The sequence below is a fragment of the Cupressus sempervirens genome, chromosome 3 (genome assembly GCF_028749045.1).
Source record: "Cupressus sempervirens isolate cs-2001-9-10 chromosome 3, ASM2874904v1, whole genome shotgun sequence".
Lineage (NCBI taxonomy): Eukaryota > Viridiplantae > Streptophyta > Pinopsida > Cupressales > Cupressaceae > Cupressus > Cupressus sempervirens.
In genome coordinates this window covers 500,981,987-501,006,277 of record NC_143120.1, presented here as the reverse complement: position 1 = coordinate 501,006,277, position 24,291 = coordinate 500,981,987, and positions in this window count along the sequence as shown.

Below are 24,291 nucleotides of genomic sequence, written 5' to 3'. Positions count from 1 at the left end.
TATGCAATGTGTGCAACACCCATTATCTCAACAATAGATGGTGGATGGTTTTTTATGCCCCTCCTTGCAATAATCACAACGTTCCAATGCATTTCTTAAGGAAATTTTATTTTGATTTTTTCCTTGGATAGATCCCTAATTATATTGATATATTAGAATCTTAGGGTAGAGGTGGGGGGTCATCATTTGAGAGGCCAGGGGCATGTTGTGACCAAAATATGGTTAGGGCACCTATGGTCAAGCCACAAGGTGAGCATGTGACTATTCCTTCAGTTGCGAAGGAACATGTAGAGGCCAACACTCTAGGGACTATTAATTCTTTGACATAGATCCTCATCTATTGCATGAGTCCATTAGTTGAGGAGGAGCCTTCTGCACGTCATGGTCATATGTGCACATCATGTGGATCCTTATGTACATTTGGCAATCATGCTAGAGATGGTGCAGATGATGGGCTAGTCACTAATCAGTTTCTAAATTATACATTTGGCATTGACACACATGTAAATTACAATTATAATAAACTAATTTGATCATATTTCATATGTATAGTGAATGACTAATCAATTAGCATGTATTAACATTGTTCAAAATTCAAGGTTAGAGTGTTGGTGGCCCTAGTAGTGATCCCCCAACCCTATTTTTCATCCCATCGACGAGTCTAGAGGTATGTATCGATTTAATCATTTAAATTAATACATATATTTATTAAGTAATCATATGAAGGATTGACAAAAAAAAATTATGAACATGCATCAATTCTCTATAGGACTGTCAACATTCACTGCAAGCTCTGAGCCTAGACGTGATATGAGCTTCGTAGAGGTACATTTGTTTCATGTTAATTTAATTCATTTGATTATATTTGTTTCATTTTTCATGTTACATGTAACGTGTATTATATGACATGCGGCTCTTGACATCTGAGACTCCTCCTCATATTCAGCAGTCCATTGATCATGGAGTGGCTGCAACTATGGCTAGTTCATAGCCATTGACTGAGGTATGAAAGAATTCTCTTGGTTTTAGATGTTGTTTATAATAGTTAGTATCAAAATTTCTAATGTTATTTATAAGTGATTATATTGATTAAATTTTTGTAGGGTCTTGTTACACCCAATCATCCATGAGCCTTTGAGGTGAACTTATCGAGTGACTATATGATGGCGGTAAGAAAAAAATTAATTTTATGTGTACATATATTTGATTTCAATGTATAATAATTATTGATTCATATCTACTTTATTTGTATCAGCTCAAGTTAGAGAAGAGCCTCAACAAGAGGACGAGCAAGCGTGTGAGAAAGACCCCATCATCACCATCATCTCCCTCCACACGATAACCAAAAACATCTAGAGATTTTTTTCCTTCCCCTCATGGGAAGGAGAAGATATAGTTGATAGACATACATTTATAGGCATCAACAGACATATATGTTGGATTTTATTTTAGTGGACATATTCGATATACATTTGATGTATATATGAAATTTTATATTTGATGTATGACATTTATTTGATGCATGACATTATTAGGCTTATGCCATTATCGGTTAATATATGATATGTTTGTTCATGTACGACATTATTGGTTATCATAATATATTATGTGTTTGTTAATGTATGACATTATTGGTTATTATTTTATATTATATATTTTTTCATGTATGACATTTTCGGTTATCATAATATATAATATGTTCCTTCATGTATGACACCCCTGGTACTCATACTCATGTACCCAAGTACTAGGTACACGTATCCCAAGTACAAGGTACTCAATGGAGAGCATCGTAGCTAAGGACCTTGATTAAGATTTCAAATTTTTTTTTTTCAATTTTTTGTTTGTGTATCAGCTTGTTGTTTATCAAGCTTAATTAAATACCTAATCAATTTGAAACTTTGATAGAATATTGATCAACAATAAAATTTATCACTATTTAAGCATAAGTTTACCATTTCCAATATGTCACCGTCATATGATTTATGATCTTGTTCATGTTTAAAGTTTTCCTTCTTTGTTATTTGTTTATCAAGCTTAATTCAATACTTAATCAATTTGAAACTTTGATACAATATTGATCAACAATAAACTTTATCAGTGTTAAAGCTATAAATTTATCATTTTCAATATGTCATTGTCATATGATTTATGATCTTCTTGTTCATGTTTAAACCTGCCTTCTATGTTATGCATCTAAACATTTATCATAAATTATTATTACAAACATATAACAAATCTAAAACTAAAAATAATACATTACATTTGAAAACTTTATCACTATTCTTGATTTAAAAAATCATTGTCATGACTCATAAGTTTAGGTTTTCTATAAATATAAAAGTATAATTAAAAATAAAGTTTGACATACCCAAGTACCCCCGTCCCCTATTATAAAAAATAGTTGTACATGTACCCATACCCATACCTGTACCCTAAGTACCCCAAGTACCCCCATCCCCATGCAACCTTGTATATTATATGTGGATCTTGGTGTTTTTTGTACACCTATGTGGTCTATAGGATCTCTTGCTACTTAGAACATCCCTTGACCTTGCCCAACCTCCTCACCAGGTTAACTAATCCAAACTTGCAACATCACTCCCTTACTCTTCTAGGAACAGTATCCCTCCAAAGGTTTTATAGGTCTACTAGGGTACCATAGCACTCCCCAGTCCAACCAAGGTTTCCATGATGTCCTAAGGTGTTATTAGAACACTTGTACCATGCTTGAATGGATAACAACAATGGGTTTGTACCCCATTTCAAGATTTCTTCACAAAAGGGCTACAAGGAGAGCCCCTAATTAGGCCTCCACCCGAATTTCTAGGGCTAATAGCTCCTTTGTCTTAGAGTTTCAACACCTTTGGCCTTAAGAAAAATTGATACATAAGACCCATGCTCAAGGATTTTTAGGGTCTCAGGTGCGTACAAGCCATAAAACAAAAATAGCAAAATTGAGGGTTTGGTAGGGTTTTCTTGGCTGCATGTTGTCCCCACTTTTAAGACACCTTCCACAATTCATCAAGACTCCTCCTCCACAAGTTTGAACCTCCTCATACCCCTCTTCAATCCCTTAGAATGGAAAGTCTTCATTCTTCACGCTTTGCTCTTGAGAGATCTTTCTTTGCTGACAATCCCTAGTCGGGCATTGCCTAGCTCACCTAGGGCTTGGTCAAAGAATTCTTTACACTCACTTTTAGGGCCCTTGCTTTCATAATATAATAAATTAGGGTCTGTAGCCTTGAAATCTAGAAGACCATGGAATTTCCATCGTAGAGACAAGACTTACAACCCTTTCATGATAAAAAAACTCCAAAATTGGTAGTAGATAGGTATCTTTGAAGAAATTTACAAAACCTTTCAAAACTTGGTCACAAACTATAACTAATGCATGGTGAATATGGAGGCTGCAAGTATCTAAGTTTTTTTAGCTATTACAGAGAACTTTCATAGATCTATTGCTTGACCTTATTCAATCCATGTCTCCTAGCTTAAGGCTCTACTTTCATGGCATTAATATCCTTAAAAGTGTATTATGCCAATGCTTTAAGATAATGGGATGCAAGTCCCATGTTCATCTGTAACAAACTACTTTCCTAAACATTTTTGTTCTTTAACTTCTTGAATTTCACACTTTGTCTACTATACAAATCATCTTTCACATCACCAACAAGACAACCATGAACTTCATTGTTTTGACATCTTTTAGAATCCTTTTGCTCATTTAGGCCATTAATTTTGGAGTGCCTATTGTCATCTTCTTTAACACTACTATTTCCATAATGCTACAACTATCACATTCTCCAAGGGAAAACCTCACTATTTCAATGTCTTATCCTTAATGCTATGACAATTGCACATCTTTCAACCTCTAGATTTGCTAGGTTCCTATTCATTAGATCACCATTTTTCATAACAATATAATAATATATTGATATAGTGTAGCCTCAAAATCACCATATATCACTAGTGCACTGACATGTATGCAAAAATATTTTAAAGCCTTTGTTGAATTCTCAGTTCATGCTAGGTGAAACTTATAAATTTATTCTAATAGAGTTCAACATTGAAAAAATATGAGTAGATAATAAGTTTCCTCAAACTACCAACCTACCACCACCTAAATGGCATTTGGAGCTCCTCTTCGTAGGTTTAGAACTGTGATTGTTCCTTCGTGGTTATCCCTTTATGAACTAACTCACAACTTTGTAACTCATTGTAGTATTTGATTGTGAGTCATCTTACTAGGTGTTTTGTTAAAATATCCTCAAAACATTTTAATTTATTACTCCTACTATAAATAGTACTAAATGTCTTCTATTCTATTACACATGATTACTAGATTTATTAAGATTGTTGTCTCATTATGTCTTATTATTTGTTAAATTTGCTATCATATGATCCATTAAATTAGTTCTTATATACCTCTACCATAAAGGTTCTCCATGCTTTTTACCATATGAATATAATCTATGTGATATAGTAGTAAACTAGCTTTTAAGAGGTTTTTCATTATACTTTAATCAATCATTGATCTCAATTGGACACCTCTATTCCATTTGCACATAACTACTACATAGGCTTCTCACATGTACTTTTTCACTTGTTTGGACCGAGTACCATTTTTGTGCTTAGTTGAAAGAAAAGTTAGAATGATTTTAAAGATTTTCATGATCATACTTTGCCACTTGACATTCTTTTACTTATTCCATCTACATAGGAAATGATTCCACTTTCTTTAACCCTACCACAAAGCCCTAGAAATGAACATGAATATTAAGTTTAATACCATGTCATTGTTTTCATGGAAATTAGCATTTTGATAAAGATTTAAGAGTTTTTCTAGAGATTTTGATAGTTACACTACTAAAAAGGTTTTAAAATTTGTTCATCACACTCACTATTGTTGCCTTGAATATTTTCCTTTGATCTCATTCCTTCGTAATGCCTTTACCTTATGCATTGATTATCATTAACATTTTTTTGACAATTATAGTAGCCTTTTATCTGAAACCCTTCATGAATATCATCTCCCTTAGTCTATGATGTACATCCCAACCAATCATTACTTGGAATGTAACATTTTCCATAGTCTTTCTTAGGGACAATTTGGTTCGGCATGCTCGAGAATGTTTGAGTGCTCAATGGGATAGGATGAGGTTGAGGCTAGTGTTTACCTAGCCACCCGGAGCTAATGGAACAAATAGTTTGATCCCATGATGAAAGGTGAAAGAGATTTGGAAGTTGGCAACTTTGTACTAGCCAACACTATAAGTTTTAGCATCACCCGAGATGGCATCACAAAATTAAAATGGAGTAAGATCTCCAAAAAGTGAGAGAGGTTATTGTAGGTCTCCACAACATTGTCCTATAGGAACTAGAATCGCATCTATACCTCGCATGAGCTCTGAGATATGCCCCATCAAAGATCATTACCCTATGGCATTTAGTGACCCTTAGGGATGTTTTGGTTTGAAGTTCCTGAGAGCGTTCGAGTGCTCAACAGGACAAGACAAGGTTGGAGATCAGGTTTACCTAGCCACCTAGAGCTAATGGAACAAACATTTCAATCCCATGATGAAAGGTGAGAGGGATTTGGCAGTTGGAAACTTTGTATTAGCCAACACTACAAGTTTTAGCATAATTTGAGATGGCATCACAAAATTAAAATGGAGTAAGATCTCTTAAAAGTGAGAGAGGTTATTGTAGGTATCTGCAACATGGTCCTATAAGAACTAGAATCGCATCCATACCTCACACAAGCTCCAAGATATGCCTTGTCAAAAATCATTTCCCTATAGCATTTAGTGACCCTTAGGGACATTTCAATTCAGCATGCCCGAGAACATTTGAGCACCCAATGATATGGGACAAGCTTGGGGATAGGATTTACTTGGCCACCTAGAGCTAATGGAATAGACAGTTCTATCCTGCGATGAAAGGTGAGAGAGATTTGGCAGTTGGCAACTTTGTACTGGCCAACACTACAAGTTTCAATATCACTCGAGATGGAGTTGCAAAATAAAAATGAAGTAATATTTCCAAAAAGTGAGAGGGTTATTGTAGAACTCTACAACATGGTCTTATAGGAACTAGAATCGCATACATACCTCACACGAGCTTCGAGATATGTCCCATCAAAGATCACTACCCTATGGCATTTAGTGACCCTTAGAGATGTTTCGATTTGGCATGCTTGAAAATATTCAAGTTCTCAATAGGATGGGATGAGTATGGAGATAGGGTCAACCCAACCACTTGGAGCTAACGAAATAGACAGTTTGATCCCATAACAAAAGGTGAGAGAGATTTTGCAGTTGGCAACTTTGTACTGACCAACACTACAAGTTTCAACATCACCCGAGATGGTGTTGCAAAATCAAAATAGAGTAATATATCCAAAAAATGAGAAATTTTATTGTAGGTCTCCACAACATGGTCCTATAGGACTTGTAATAACATTCATACCTCACACGAGCTCTGAGATATGCCCCATCAAAGATCACTACCCTATGGCATTTAGTGACCCTTATGGATGTTTGAGTTTGGTGTGCCTGACAATGTTCAAGTGCTCAAAGAGATAGGATGATCTTGGGGCTAGGGTTTACCTAGCTACTTGGAGCTAACAGAATAGATAGTTCAATCCCACGACCCTTTTTCAACTAAGTTGCAAATTTGAGCAACTTTTACAACTTTCAACAATGTAACTTTGGACAAAAAGTGCAATTTTTACATTTTTCACTTGATTCCACTTCTAAAACTTGGAAAAGGTTTAGAAACACTAAAATAAATTATTTTCAAATTCTCAACCCTTCACCGATTCCTAGACTCCTACAAAGTTGTTAGCATTTTTGCAATTTTGCTTTGACAACTTTTGTAATTTTTTGCAATTTTTGACATCTTAACTCCTAGATGCCTAAAACTTAACCTTATTACCCTAAGGACCTTTATAACTTTCTAAGAAACATAAAAATCCTTTTTTTCTTGAAAAATCACCTATATTACTCATTTTTGACCCCTTGGTTCAATTTTGCACTCTGCCTTATAATGGCACCTAGAGTCCAATTGACCTTACATCTTGGGTCTTGTTGCATCATTTAGAAACCTTATTCCTAATTCACAACTAGGATGACACCTATCTATTTTCCTTGGTGCCCTGCACCAATGATCATCCAACTAGACAAGTTTGGAGTGCTTGGGTGCATGAAAATGTATTAAATTTGATCCCATAGGTATAGCAGTCAGAGATCTGACCAAAGGAAGCCATGGTTTTATGTAAAACAGTCAAATTAATCATCATAAACATGGTGTAGGATCAACTAACAGGTCCTGGAAGTGATTTCTTGGTCATATTTGAAGAGGCCCTAGTTTTTGGCCTTGTTTGGTGAGGTTTTCATAAAAAAACACATATAGAGAGTTGATGGGTTCAATCCAATTGAAGAATCCTCACTATAGAATCATATTAAGATACTTTAAAAAATTTTATGGTTGGGGGATAATTATTTCATATAGTTTCTTTGTAAATGGAGGAGTTTTTATGCTTAAAAAGTGGCTCATAGTGTAACAGTAGAGACTTGGTCCAAAACAACCATACCTCGTATTTTGATATGTTATAGAGAAGCAAAATGGATATCCTAATCTTCAATTTATTTTCTTGATGTTATGAAAAAATATGGAGAAAAATACAAGAGGACAACATTTTATGCATTTTTTCTCTTTTTACATCATCACTTTGGAAAAGTGGAAATATTATTAACCTAGTTTGAAAATCAAGTCTATTCTAGTTATCCTATTGAATTATTGTATCTTCTTTCATGTCAGTTACAACTAGATATAAGATTCACCAAGGAAAGTGACCTAAGGCTATATGGAAGAAGCATGACAATTTCTCAATGATTTACCAATTAAATTTTTAGACATTTTTCACTTTCACCCCAAAGGTCGAAATATACTAGACATGGTTCACAAGATAATGATCTAGATCTAGAAATCACTAAGGAAGAGATCTTACGATTTCAGCAAGATAAATATTAACAAAAGCTCATGAACTTGAACTTGGATCAAGAAAAAGATAAATGCTTCATGCACTTATTCTCTCAAGGAGTAAAATCTCTACACAACCTCAATGTTGACGACTTGATTCAAAAGGAGGAACCTTCACCTTTAGAAGTTTTTATGAAACAAATGGAAGAAATGAGGAAGGGGCCTAGTGTGATCAACTTGACCAATGACATCAACTTGACCAATGACCAATGACATTCAAACTACAAAACAATATGCTTCTCCACTTGAATATTGATTCAAACAAATCTAATGACTCTAATAGAGGTAAACCATCATGGGTTCCCAAATTTAAGCACACATGTACACCTCTAGGAGACTCACTTGAACTGGTGTTGAATACTTTGATATTGAATAAGATCATTACACTACCATATAACTATAAACCTTATGAACCCAAGGTTAAGCCTAAATTTTGGAATGACAATAACTATTGCATCTATGATAGGAATAAAGGTCATAAAACTAAAATTTATGGTGTAGATCACCTAAAATTCATTCATCAATATTCTTGTAATAAGGTCAAGGGATAGATCTCATGATCTCCCTATGACACATCCATTTTGTTAAGGACACAAGACCCCTTGGCATTTTCATAAACCTTGGGCATCATTTGGTCCTAATGAATGATATGTTAGTAATTTCATATTTTTCTAAGTGTGTTTTAGGGGTTTGGAAGCCTAAAAAGTTTTCTAAGTGTTAATCAAGTTTAAATGAAACATTTCTTGCTATAGTGGCAAAAGTTGCTCAAAAGTTGTCAACAGCTTTTACAATTTTCTAAGCAACTTTTTGGTTTAATATTCCCAACAGCTCAAACCATTTGATGGTTGAGTGGAATGATTGGAAAAAACCTATTTAGGCTTGAGACATTTGAAAATGGATAAAGAGGGAAGATCGAATTGTAAACTTTTTTTCACATCAATAAAATATACCTGTTTCAGTGCAATTTCTTAACATTTTGCAAGTACAGTACAGAAGAATAAGAAGTGGATGATGACCTTTCTGATCTAAAAGTTGATGCTAAGTATTTGAAGGCTTTTGGAATTGGTTTGAAGCTTTTATCCTTTTTCTTTCAAAAGTAATAGAATTTATAACCTTGTTGGTTTGAGAAACCCTCAATTTCATGGTTTTGGCATTCAAATGGCCCTAACTTGTTGATCCACTAGTGGAATTTCTTCTCCACTTGTATGAAGAAAGTTAGGGATATGTATTATAATATTTTTGTAGTTTTGGAATAGGAATTGAAGGCATTGAATTTTGGGAGGAAGCCCTAGGTCAAATATCACCATTTATTTAACTAGTTTTAAGGAGACCAGATTAGATAAAGAGATGGAGAGACTTTAAGGACTTGGTGATGAAAAAAATTGCCATTTTTTGAGTTAGTAGAACACCCTAGAAGTGGATTTTTGGTTCTATGCACCCATTCCTAACCTCTTGCTTTGAAACCCAAGCCTAACCTAGCTAATTAGGCTTGTAGACTTAGTCAGGGTTAAGATATGCTGGAGTGGAGTCAATCTCTACAACTTTGGGGTTTGAGAGAACTTGAAAAAGGGTATCTAAAAGTGTGATTTATTCCTTAAGTCTTTTGGGAAGTTTGAAGTTAGTGGCAAAATTTGGGGATTGGAGACCTAATAGGATTCTAGGTCCTTCCTTGCAATTTGTGTTGTGGGTTGTTGGGAGTACAACTAGTGGTGGATTTTTCTTATTTGGGTTGTAACTAAGTAGTTCCTAGCCTTTTTTGGAATTTGTGAGGCCGAGAACCATAAAATCCCCATTTTACTCAAATTAGGGAACTTGTCCTTAAAGGCTTGATTTGGGTCAAATTGCTTTGTGTCATACTTGTGTATGGTGAGTCTTAAAACCCTCATAGTGGCTCCTTGTAGAGGTATACACTTGTTGAAGTGAAACAAACCAACTTTCCAATCTTTTGAACATCTTGAGTTTTTGTTTTGGGGTTGGGTCTTAAGGTTGTGCTTCCATTGTTGCACTCTGCATCAAATTATATGAAACTTAAATACCTCATTCAAGATCTCATTAATGATAAAAAAGTTTTGGTGGATGGACTCATGACTAATACTAATCATAAGGTTTTCAATGAACCCAGGTACCCAAGCATGAACAAGAAGAAAGTTTTAGGAAGAAAAATAGAATGCAAAGATCAACTACATATGATTGAGCCAACTTGTGAGAACACAAACATGATTAGGTCTAAAGGGAAAAAGGAAGGCTACAAATCAAACATTGATAAACCACCTATGATTATCCTTAAGTGTGTGGATTCTTCCATACAATCACAACCTTACAATCTTGAGGCTAAGAGCTAACAAACATAACAACCTATGGTCATCCTTAAAGGATTTGACCCCTGAACCCATACATCTACTAAAAACTTGAATCTTGTGACTAGGAGTGAACCAAAGATCACACACTTTGGTCATAATGCTTCCAAATAGACAACAACTAAAAAAATTATAAGATGGGTTTTATAAGTTTATGATTTGGATATAAATTTGTTTTGGAGTTTATCTAAAATAATTATAGATGAAAAAACAAATAAAAGATAAAAGTATGTTAGTCATAATATCATTATTGGTAACAATGTTCCAAATGCAAAGAATTATTTGTTTGAGCTTCTAGCAATGATCAAGCAGCTCAATGAATGGCTTGATGATTCTTGGAAACTTCTCCCATTGTATCCTTGCTTTCGCCAGTTTGAAGTTTATAGTTACATGCACACAATCATGACTTTACATCACAAAACATTCACATTCTAACAATTTTCATGTTCTTTCATTACATTTTGATCTAAACAACAAATTCTAAACATTCACTTATTCAAATGACTAATCTGAAAATGGGTCCTATTAAAGAATCTAATATAAATTCAAATAATGTATCTAGATTCTAAAAAAATCAAAACATAAAATCTATGATTTAAACTTATCTCATCACTTACACATAATAACAATACCAATATACCCATCTTGTCATGTGGACAGTCTTGGGGGAGAGGTTGCAACATTGTATTTGGATCCGATCTCTCTCTCTCTCTCTCTCTCTCTCTCTCTCTCTCTCTCTCTCTCTCTCTCTCTCTCTCTCTCTCTCCATTCAATCTAATGAACCAACTGAATCTGATCTACATTTTAATGTCTCAAGTATTGCCTCGTGGTCTGACTTGCAAACTTTCCAAAGAATATTATTATGTGATTTTCCACCATATTTTATCAAGTGGATATTTGATGTGACAACAAGGTTTGAATAATGAAGAATCTTCCTCTCTATTTTTCAATCCTCGAATAACCAAAAGTTAGGGTTCTTCATAGAATATTGTCTAAGCCATGTGCCAATTACAACCACCATACTGATATGGTACTCTAAACCTTCACCATCTATAATTGAGTGATCTAATTTTTGTTTGGCTTGGACACAAGGACACAAATAATAATCTATCCCTTCTTTATTGTCTTTAGGTGCAATAACAACAACATGGCCTATAGTGACAAATGTACAAAATGCGATCATTAATTAATAAAATACTTAGGTAAAAGTTATAAAGTTACATGTTGAAATTATAAAGATATATAAATATATATATTACTAAGTTGCAGTAGATCAAACAAGCGGTCAAGGTCAATAGACGAATCCATCTCTACCATTTCTAATGCTTATGGGGGATGATAGGTTTCAATTGGGTCCAAAACCTGTATATCCCATTTGTCCACCCATTCAACTGACTCATAGTCATCCCAATTCTTCTTTGCACATGATGGCCAATAGCATGCCATTTTTTATGTGTGGATACTCCATGAACCTACATCAAATCTTCTAAAAGAGTGCAACTCACTGGATCTTGTTAGTGTGCAATAATCCTCATAGGGTGCAATGTTAGTATTATCTATCAACAAAAAATAGCTATGAACTATAGAATCACCTTCCTTACCTAGACCTATTGTAGTATTACACCACTAGATGATGAATTTTGCATATGTCAATATTGCTTCATCTTTTTCCTTTAGTTCTTCAAGAGATAAGACTCTTTTGATGCATGCACCTACACCATCGTGCTCTCCCTTTCCATGACCAGCCTCTATGAAACTTCACATTTATTGAATTCTACACAACCTATGCATCCTACTCAACCAATAGAGCATCGTGCATTCTTGAATTGAGATGTGCAATTATTTGACCAAATAATGTGTTGATGATATGTTATGCCCCTGTAAGCCAAATCTCCATAAAATAGTTGAAAACAACCATTTACAAACTCTGTAGAATGTGATTGATCATCGTTGATGTAAAAATGGTACTCCCTCAAAATCTTCCTATCATCTTTTGTACTTGTAGGTGAATGCATGAATGTTATGTGAACAAATATGGAAACTTGTTGAGAAGTATAATACTTTGCTTGCACCTCATTTTGTGGTTGTAGTGTGTAGTTCTCTGCAAAGTCTACAACCAAAGCAATGGTATCCAATGTAAATGTATCCTTGCACAACTTGAATTGAAAATCTAGCCATCAAGCTCTATGTGCATACCTTGCATACTTGTAAATAATATTTTCACAAAAAATATTCATGAACTCATACACTAGAATATTTTCAATGACTAAATCACATCGTTTACCTTGTTTCCCATCTTTTAGAGCATATATCACTGTCTTAAATTTTTCGTAATCAACTATTTCATTTCCAATTGCATGTGTACTATCCATATGTTGACAAGTTGATAAAAGTTGCAAAGAACCACAAAATAAGCATGTACTATCCAAGCATGATGTCTTGTAAAATTGTTGGCCATCCCCTATTTCACATAAAATGTTGGATAATAATTCCCTTGAAGATCTTGGTGACTCATTCATGTCACAATCTTGTGAAACAAACTCAAAATGCAAAAACCACATATATGCCAAGGAATAACTAAATGGTTAGAAAATTCAATATGCATCCTACAACAACAAGTTGTGCATGTGTGATTTATCTTCACATAAAAAGGTTTACCCATGTCAAATATTTGACTTATTCGAATTTGAGGATACATACCAATAAATTTTGCAAAAAATTGTGTCTAAGTTGAGTTCAAAAAATGTTTCGCATGTGGGTCATGATTTTGGCTACCAATCCTCCTTCTTACAACATCTCTTTGATTAGGGGAAACACATGTGTTATTTTAACAAAAATCTTTGATCAATGATTTCAAAGTTTCACTAATTTCTTTATTCTTTTGCGGTAGTCTACTGTTAAATGTTCATAACTCATTTTTTGTTGGATCTTCCAATCTCTAATGCCTTAGCATGGCTCTCCTTAGAGTACCTCTACCAATTTTCAATGTTTTTCTTGTCTTTCTCATGAGTCAAGTTTTCTTCATTTGGGTACTTACTATTGTCAATGTAAGTACTCATCTTGTGATATTACTATCTTTGGTGTGTGATTTAGAACCCACTTTGTCATAAGCACTCATTAGATTCTTTACAATATTTTTTTCATTTGAATCATCCATCATTCTTAGCCCAAGAATATTCATGATGGGCCTAAATTTCAAATTTTTCATCATTTCAATGAATAGTTGGCATTGACCTGTAATATTTAATTCTTCAAAAAAAAATCTCCACATACGATTAACTTTTTTTGACAAGTACACTTGCTAATCTTGTCAGCCATTGATTTCAAAATGTTAGTATCAATATCAATCAAATATTTTGGTCTTCTAAAATGAATTCTAGAAGGTGTTATAATCTCTTCCATTCCCTCAATATTTTGAACATCAACATAAGGTTTAGCATATTGCATACCTTGAACCAAAAATGATGTGCCTCAACAATAAGATGCAAAAGATGGAATATCACCTACTTGATATGTTGATGTTGTGCCTTCAACATGACATGATGGAGTGTGTACATCGTTGGATCTACAAATTAGTGTCTCTTTGAAACATGAGAGGATGATATGACTCCAACACTTTAAGATGGTGTAGCTTCACAATTCAATTGTCTTCTTTAGCATAATAGTCTCATTCATTCTCTTTGTCTTTCCAATTCTTCCTCTTTGTTTCTTTGTATCAGTGGTCCTTGATCCTCTTCGAAAGTCAATTCTTCATTATTGCTTTGCAAATTTTTTTGTTCACATAGTAGTTTCATTTTATCTCTTTTAATTGCCAAATCCCTCTCCCTATCTTCATTTGTTTGAGTTTTTGGTTTCTTCCTTGGCATGATGATGATTTCTAAATGCCAAATTATTCATACATTTGAATTACTTGCAATTTGTAAATTTCAAATCATTCAAATACATATAAAAATTAAAATTATTTCAATGAATACACGATATATATCAAACAACTTGCCAAATTTCTAACCATTTCGAAATAACATGTCATTCAAACATACAAATTTCAATTAATTCACTATATATTAAACAACATGTCAAATTATAATCACATTTGTCTCTATATATTAACAAGCAATATTTAAAAAGGATTGCATTAACCTTTTCTATAGAAAGAATATTCAAAAAGCCTTCAAATAGTGTATCCAATGACTGAATTTGGTGTTTGCTAGCTTCAAAACTCTTCAAATAGTGTTTGCTAACTTCCAACAGCTTGAAAACCATGTTTTCTGTCAGAACAACAGAATGCACAATAGACAAAAAAAAAATATTGATCAAAAGGGACCCAAACTTGCTTTGTGACCACTTTTTGGTGATTTTACATAGTGCATACGCACTATGTCAAAACACATCTCTCCCTATCCCACCATCCCCCATCCCCTACTCTCTCTCCTTACTCTCTCTCGGTCTCTCTCTCTCTCCTCTCCCATCCCCTACTCTCTCTCTCTCTCGCTCTCCCTCTCTCACTGCCTACTCTCTCTCTCTCTCCCATCCCCTACTCTCTCACCCTCTCTCCTCTCCCATCCCATATTCTCTCTCTCTCTCACTACCATCCCTACTCTCTCTCCCTCTCCCACTGCCTACTCTCTCTCACTCTCCCTCTCCTACTCCCTCTCCCACCACCTACTCTCTCTCTCTCACTCTCTCTCTCATATTCACTACTCTCTCTCACTCTCTCTCGGGTCTCCCATCCCCTACTCTCTCTCACTCTCTCTCTCCTCTCCCATCCCCTACTCTCTAGATATCATACACACACACACACTCCCATCCCCCCTCTCTCTCTTCCTCTCCCACTCCCTCTCCCACAACCTACTATCTCTCTCACACACACACTCTCTCCCTCTCTACTCTCACTCTCTCTCTCCCATCCCCCTACTCTCTCTCACACTGTCTTCCATCTCCTACTCTCACTCTCTCTCCCATCCCGTTCTCTCTCTACCACCCCCTACTCTCTCTCACTCTCTCACACTCTCTCCCATCCCCTACTCTCTCTCTTACACACATTCCCATTCCCCCTCCCTCTCTCCCTCTCTCACTCCCTCTCCCATTGCCTACTCTCTCTCCCCCATCCCCTACTCTCTATCTCCCCTCTCCCATCCCCTACTCTCTAGATCTCTCAAACACACTCCCATTACCCCTCTCTCTCCCTCTCCCACTGTCTACTATCTCTCTCTCTCTCTCACTTTATCTCTCCCTCTCTACTCTCTCTCCCATCCCCTACTCTCTCCCCCATCCCCTACTCTCACTCTCTCTCCCATCCTGTACGAGCTCTCTTTGCCACCCCCTACTCTCTCTCACACTCTCTCCCATCCCCTTCTCTCTCTCTTACAAACTTCCTCTCCCACTGCCTACCCTCTCTCCCCCATTCCCATCCCCTACTCTCTCTCTCTTTCACATACCCATTCAATCCCATCCCCCCTCTCTCTCCTCTCCCATCACCTACTCTCTAGATCTCTCTCACACACTCCCATCCCCCCTCTATCTCCCTCCTACTCCCTCTCCCACGTCTTACTATCTCTCTCTCACTCTCTCCCTCTCTACTCTCTCTCTCCCATCCCCTACTATCACACTCTCTCTCTCTCCCATCCCCTACTCTCTCTGCCACCCCTACTCTCTCTCACACTCTCTCCCATCCCCTACTCTCTCTTTCTCACACACAAACACATCCCCCCCTCTCTCTCTTCTACCATCCCCTACTCTATCTCTCACTTGCTCTCCCTCTCCCACCATCTACTCTCTCTCTCATTCTCACTCTCACTCTCTCCCTCTCTCTCTATCACCCCTACTCTCTCTTGCATTTTCACACTCTCTCCCATCCCCTACTCTCTCTCTCTCTCTCTCTCTCTCTCTCTCTCTCTCTCTCTCTCTCTCTCTCTCTCTCTCTTACACACATTTCCATCCCCACTCTCTCTCCCTTTCCCACTCCCTCTCCCACCGCCACCTCTCTCTCTCTCCCATCCCCTACTCTCTCTCTCCCTACTCTCTCTCTCTTTCACACACATGCACTCCCATCCTCCTCTCTCTCTCACTCTCCCTCTCCCACTCTATCTCCCACTGCTTACTCTCTCTCTCCCCCATCCCCTACTCTTAATCTCTCTCTCCCATCCTATACTCTCTCTCTCTCTCTACCACCCCTACTCTCTCTCACTTCCTCTCTCTCCCATCCCCTACTCTCTCTCTCTCTCTCACACACACACACACACACATTCCCATTTCCCCCCTCTGTCTCCCTCTCCCACTCCTCTCCCACTGCCTACTCTCTCTCTCCCATCCCCTACTCTCTCTCTCCCCTCTCCCATCTCCTATTCTTTCTCTTTCACACACCCACACACTCCCATCCCCCCTCTCTCTCTCCTCTCCCATCCCCCCTCTCTCTCTCTCCCTCTCCCACTCCCTCTTCCACCACCTACTGTCTCTCTCTCTCACTCTCTCCCTCTCTACTCTCTCTCCCCCATCCCCTACTCTCTCTCGCCCCTCTCCCATCCCCTACTTTCTCTCTCTACCATCCTTACTCTCTCTCTCACTCTCACACTCTCTCCCATGCCCTACTCTCTCTCACACACACTCCCATCCTCCTCTCTCTCTCTCTCTCTCTCTCTCTCTCTCTCCCTCTCTCCCTCTCCCTCTCTTGCTCCCTCTCCCACTACCTACTCTCTCTCTACCATCCCCTACTCTCAATCTCTCTCTCCCATCCTGTACTCTCTCTGCCACCCCTACTCTCTCACACTTCCTCTCTCTCCCATCCTCTACTCTCAATCTCTCTCCCATCCCTTACTCTCTTTGCCACCCATACTCACTCTCTCACACTTCCTCTCTCTCCCATCCCGTACTCTCTCTGCCACCCCTACTCACTCTCTCACACTTCCTCTCTCTCCCATCCCCTACTCTCAATCTCTCTCTCCCATCCTATACTTTCTCTTTTCCACCCCTACTCTCTCTCCCACTTCCTCTCTCTCTCTCATCCTATACTCTCTCTGCCACCCCTACTCTCTCTCACTTCCTCTCTCTCCCATCCCCTACTCTCTCTCTCCCCTCTCCCATCCCCTTCTCTCTCTCTCTCTCTCTCTCTCTCTCTCTCTCTCTCTCTCTCTCTCTCTCTCTCTCTCTCACACACACACACACACACACACACAACCATCCCCCCCCCTCTCTCTTGCTCTTTCTTTGCATCTCTTCTTCCCTCTCTATGCACTATTTAGGTCTCAATAGTGCATGCACACTATAACATACACTTACTATTAAGACCCAAATTTAAAAAGCTTTAAATAGCATATGTGTGCTATAGCATGCTCACACTATAGGGTGTACATGCTCTCTCTCTCTCTCTCTCTCTCTCTCTCTCTCTCTCTCTCTCTCTCTCTCTCTCTCACACACACACACACACACACACACACAACCATCCCCCCCTCTCTTTCTCTTTCTTTGCATCTCTTCTTCCCTCTCTATGCACTATTTAGGTCTCAATAGTGCATTCACACTATAACACACACTTGCTATTAAGACCCAAATTTAAAAAGCTTTAAATAACATATGTGCGCTAAAGTGTGCTCGCACTATAGGGTGTACACTCTATCCAAGCCTTTGCATTCTTCCAAGCCTAAGGCTTGGTTTTTCCTTGAGGATCCAACCCAAAGGTTTGGAGGCTATAAACTAGTCTGAGACGTGTTTTGCTGTAAACATACAAAAAATGATTGATTTTTGTTGTGTGCTCTCCTTCAAGATTCCTCGTGGTTGAGCATCGATAAGATTAGGTTTCATGACATTGTAAGTCTCTGTGTTAGCTATATAACCATATAATTTATTTTTAATTTGAACTATTTCAATTCTTTCATCTATAATTTCTTTTGAATGTATGTCAATTTTTTAATCAAAAACCAACATTTACTAATTGGGCTATAGATTTTAGCTTATTCATCAAATTTTGCAACAACTTGGTTTTTTAGAAACTAGACTCCATTCTACACACTTTGGAAAAAAAAGTTTTGATTTTAGATTAGTTTTTAATCATTTCTAGGGGGAGCACATAGATATTTCACATTTTTGGGATGTGTCTAGTTAAAAAATTTATTAAAAAATACACATTATAAAATTACCCAAAAAATTTAGGATAAACTATATAGTGTCAAGTAACTTTTGACTAGAACAATTAAAGAATTTCAAAAAAAAAGTTAAAATTTTAGGGGGGCCACACTTTGTACTGTGTTATGTTATTTTGGAATAAATAGTACCACTTTCTATGGCTCCCTTTTTTGAGGACCTAAAACTAAACCATTTTGGAAAAAAAATAGTAGTTTAGAAACTAGATTGAAAGGACTACTACTTTTGTTTTTGTCATATCTTAAAATCTTGAGCGAAACTATCTTCAAATTCTTGATGAAGTTCAAAAAATTCTGATTTTAGAAAAAAGGTGTCCACTTATACCCCCCTTTTGGCACCACAACTTGGTGCACTTACCCTCTTGTGTCTTTGGACACATCTCCTTAGTCAATTTGAAATGACTAGGTAAAGGTGTGCTGACAGCTTTGACATTCTCCATAAAAAAATGTTGCAATGCCTTCTCACTATAAGCAACCTAAGACAACGTCAATTTTATGTTATTTCTATCTTTGCAAATCTTCATACCAAGGATTTTCTTGTCTACCTCCAAATCCTTCATAGAAAATGAATGTGCTAACTATTCTTTTGACCCCTTAATGTGGTCCATGTTAGAGCAAACTACAAGCATATCATCAACATATAAACATAAAATAATATAGTTTTAATAATCTAACCTCTTAAAATAAAAATAATGATCTAAATGACACCTATTGTATCCACGCTCATGCATAAAACTATCAAATTCCATATATCATTGTTGAGGTACTACTTTAAGCCATATAAACTTTTTTTCAATCTACACACTAGATTCTCCTTACCTTGGAACTCAATTCTCTATGGTTGTGCCATTTATATCTCTTCATCCAAATCACCATGAAGAAATGTTTTTTTAACATCAAGCATCTCCAAATGAAAATTTTTAGTAGCCATAATACGAATAGAAGTCATTTTAGAAATAGAAAAAAATATCTCATCAAAATCAATGCCCTTTTTCTGTGCAAATCCTTTTACAACTAACCTAGATTTAAATCTTCTCTTACCTCCATCCTCTTCTTTCAACCTATAAACCCATTTATTTTGTAAAGCCTTTTTACCTATAGGCAACTTGCATAAATCTCATGTCTTATTTTTTAGCAAAGTTTCCATTTCTTCTTTCATTGCAGACTCCCACTAAATCTTTGTATCCACCTTCACAGCTTCATCATAACAATTAGGTTCACCACCATCAATAAGTAAAATATAATAAAAAGAAGGAGAAAATATTTCTAGAGGTCTACTTAGCCTTGTTGACCATATAACATTCACTAGGGTGTGTGGTATTTGTTGTTGTGGTTGTTGCAGATCATGAGGAACTGTTGGAACCTCATCTTTTGGAGTATCATCCAACAATACATAATCATCTTCTTTCTTCTAATGTTGTTGCAATAGATCTTTGTAAAACACTTTTTCATTGAATATGACATCCTTGCTTCTTACAATTTTACGGTTTTAAAAATCCCAAATCCTATATAACCAAATGCATCAATGTTATATCCACAAAATACACATTTCTTTGACTTACCTTCTAACTTGGTTCTATTTTCAAAATCTATATGTGCAAATGTTTCACAACCAAAGGTTTTGAGAAAAGAATAACTTACCTTCTTACCAATCCATGCTTCCCCTAAAATACCATAGCCCAAGGGAGTAGAGAGATCTCTATTAATCAAATATACAACAATATTGATAGCCTTCACCCACATATTTAAAGGCAACCCAACATGCAACCTCATGCTCCTTGCACACTCCATTATTGCCATGTTCATGCATTCAACCACTCTATTTTCTTGTGGATTCCTTGGAACAATTTTATCTCTATAAATACCATTAGTGGAGAATTAATCTTCAAATTCATGACTGCAATACTCACCACCATTATCAAATCTAAGACATTTTAATTTCTTACCAGTCTTATTTTCAACCAAGCATTTCCATTTTATACAAGTTTGAAATATATTAGATTTATGTCAAAAGAAATAAACCCATACTTTTCTAGTTACATCATCAATAAATGTAACATAATAATGAGATCCACTAGGGAAGACACCTAAGCTAGTCCCCATACATCTATATGCACAAGTCTTAATTTCCTATTTTTCTTTTCCTTCCTACTCTTCACAAAACTCACTCTTTTTTTTTCATACAAACAACTTTCACAGAAATCCATATTGACACATTTTAGAACTCGTAAAACTTTCTTTGAATGAAGTAACTTCATACCTTTCTCACTCATGTGCCCAAGTCTATAGTGTCATAGCGCTATATCAGAATCTACAACAATTGTTTGTTCTCCCTACTCAATTGCAACAACTGTTCCTAAATATTCATTATTTTTTTAAACAATCAGAGTAGATGGAATATTATGACCTATACAAAGTTATAAGGTGCCTACTTTCACACCTTTTGCTACTACAAGAGAACCTTTTGAAACCTTCCAATTTTTATCATTAAAAGTAACTACACAATCCTCATCACTGAGTTGTCTTGCTGAAATTAAATTCTTACTCAGCCTTGGAACATGTCTAACCTCGTGGAGTAGCCAATGATTCCCATTCTATAACTTAATCTTAACTTTTCCCTTTCAACCAACCTGACAAGGTTCATTATCCCCTAAATAAACAAGCATGAAATCCCCTTAGACATAACCAATAAAATAACATCTATGTGGTGTAGCATGAGATGAAGCCCCATAATCTAAAATCTATGAATCATCAACACTTTCTAGAGAAAGAAGCAAAGCATCCTCTTTAGATTTGTTACTTACCACATTTGCCTCCTTGTCCCCTTCTAGTTTATCTCCTTCATTGTTCTTTCAAGTTCAACAATCTTTCTTCTTATGCCTTGGCTTCCCATAGTACCATCAATCTCCTAGTCGTCTGGAATGAGACTGCTTCCCCTTTCACATTCCTCTAGATTTCCATGATTTCCATAATTACTGAACCTCTCTCATTTGTTCTACATTTTCTTTGTGCATTCAAAGCAATTCCTAACACAGATCCACCTGAGTTTTTCCTATGAGTTTCCTCACTCAAAATAACACCAATCACATCGTCAAATTTTAGGGTATTAGATCCCAAAAAAAAATTACTCACAACCATTACCAAGTCATTCCAACTTTATGAAAAAGAACACAAAATTAAGAGAGCCCTAATTTCTTCATCAAAATTGACATTTATAGAAGATAAATGACTAGTAATAGTATTAAACTCATTTAAATGATCTACAATAGATTCAACTTTTGCCATCTTCATATTATATAAATGCTTCATAAGAAGTACCTTGTTTGAAGCGAAGGGCTTTTCATATAGTTTCACTAGGGTTTGCATCAACTCTTCCATCATCTTCACTTTTATAATGTTTAATGCCACTAATGGTGCCAAACATAATCGAATACTTCCAAGTGCCTTTCTATCTAAAATATCCCTGTCCTCATTTGTCATAATTCGTTGTTTCTTTTTTTTTTCATTCTAATGGTTTCCATAAATCCTTCTAATAAAGATAGTCCTCCATTTTCATTTTTCATAACTAAAATTTCTTCTCATTAAACTTCTCAACCTTCAGCTTACCCTCATCTGCCATCACTCCCACTCAATCATGAGACCTTCCTGCAGAAGATCGCTAAAACAAAAAATGACAATGGTCTAGCTATAAAAAAAATGATAACAACCTGGCTCTAATACCATTTGTTAGGATTAACCACGAACATAAATAATAATTACATGCAAATATAACCAATATCAAAAAATAAAAGAGAACACAAGATACCAAGATTTAATGTGGTTCACCCAATCCCTAGGCTATGTCCACCAACAAAAAATCCAATATTATTACTATCTAGTGATTGCAATCCGCAATCCCTTACAACTCAATATCATTTCAAGAAGCTACAATATCACCATACATTATGAAATCCCTATCCCTAATCCTTTTTATACAATTATTTTTTGCTTACAAAATTAGGGCTAGAATAAGTTGTCCAATAGATAAATAGAAACCAATGCATTTTACAATATTAGGTCATTTTTGGCTTTGGGGGTGCCTCCTCCCAAAACCCCCACAGGGGCGTTGCCTCAAGATTATCTTGGGGCCACTACCCCTTGACCCCCATAAAAATAATCTGGGGAGAAACAACATCAAATAAAATTTCGAGTCTAATTATGCTCCACATCAAAATAGGAAGTATCCCTTATGGAATCCTAGGGCAACACTCTAAGTGTGCTCTATGTTATAGTAAAGAGTGGGATTGAAGGGCAATGCCCCCATGAGGGTTTTTAGGGGCAGCGCCCCTGAAACTAAAAATGACTCTACTATAGTAAAAGGCATTGGCTATTATTTTTCTATTGGATGACTTATTCTAGCCCTAATTTTGCAAGCAAAAAAAGCTTGTATAAGATGGCTTAGGGTTAGGGATTTCATATGTATGATGAGATTGTAGCTTCTTGCAGTGGTATTGAGTTGTAAGGGATTGTGGAACATAGTCATTGGATAATAATAATATTAGACTTGTTGTTGGTGGACATAGCCCAGGGATTGGGTGAACCTTGTTAAATCCTTGCATCTTGTGTTCTCGAGGTGTGTTTTATTATTTTCTAATATTAATTTTATTTGCATGTAATTGTTATTTTTGTTTATAGTTAATCCTAATAGGTAGGACCATCTATGATTGTACCACTTAGGTCCACTAGATCAAAGGGCACAATTAGCACCTACAAATATTTATCCAAATTGTAGACATTTTATTTATTTTGGGTTGCAATCTATATGAGACATACATTATGATTGTATAATTTGACTCATGATTTTTTGAGATTATATATGACATGCAATTTGTGTAACATTTACAAGATGTGTTTAACTTTACGTGCTTTCTATCTATATGACCATGATGATGCTTAATATATGATGTATACTATTTGAACATGGTATGCATATGACATGATTATTTATGTGGACATGTTTACTTTTATAGATGTTATAGTTATGCTCATTTATGATTACCTATATTTTTATACCTTTATATGCATATTGCTCACTGTAATGGCATGATGCAAATTATGACTACTGGTTATGATTTATGTATTAAATTATCATGGACCCAAAATGCATTTTTTAGTTGTGTTAGAGTAGAAGCCCACAATGACTGAGGATTCGCTTATGGAATGTTAGTGAAATGACTATGTTAAGAAATAATTATGCAAATTGGATAAATAGGGAGATCATCCATTAAATTAAATGAATGATTTTATTGAGGTGTTAGTTGGACTAGAATAATATATTAGAAAAAATATTTATTTATGCACAAGGAGAAAATAAATAAAATATTAATTTTACTTCGAAATGGAATAGTAAGTAAATTAATAATTCATTCGATAATAGAAGGAATAAGTGGTAACTTAAATAATTAAAAGAATTTTTTATGATTAGTAATAAGTTTGAGTTTTTAATAGTAAATTAGGAAAACCTTCACTCAGACCAAGGGTGATAACTAGGGAATCACAATCCCATAAGTATGAAAACAACAAAAAAGACCCATTAACAAGACCAAAGCCATGAGAAAAACTACAAGTATAAATACATGAAGCTTATAATAACAAGAAAACACTCAAAATTTACCACTCACACCACCTTTAGTATGAGACCAAATAATCATATAAAAAGTATCCTTATTTGCTTTCTTCTCTTTTTTCCTTTTAGCAACTTTTCATCACACTTC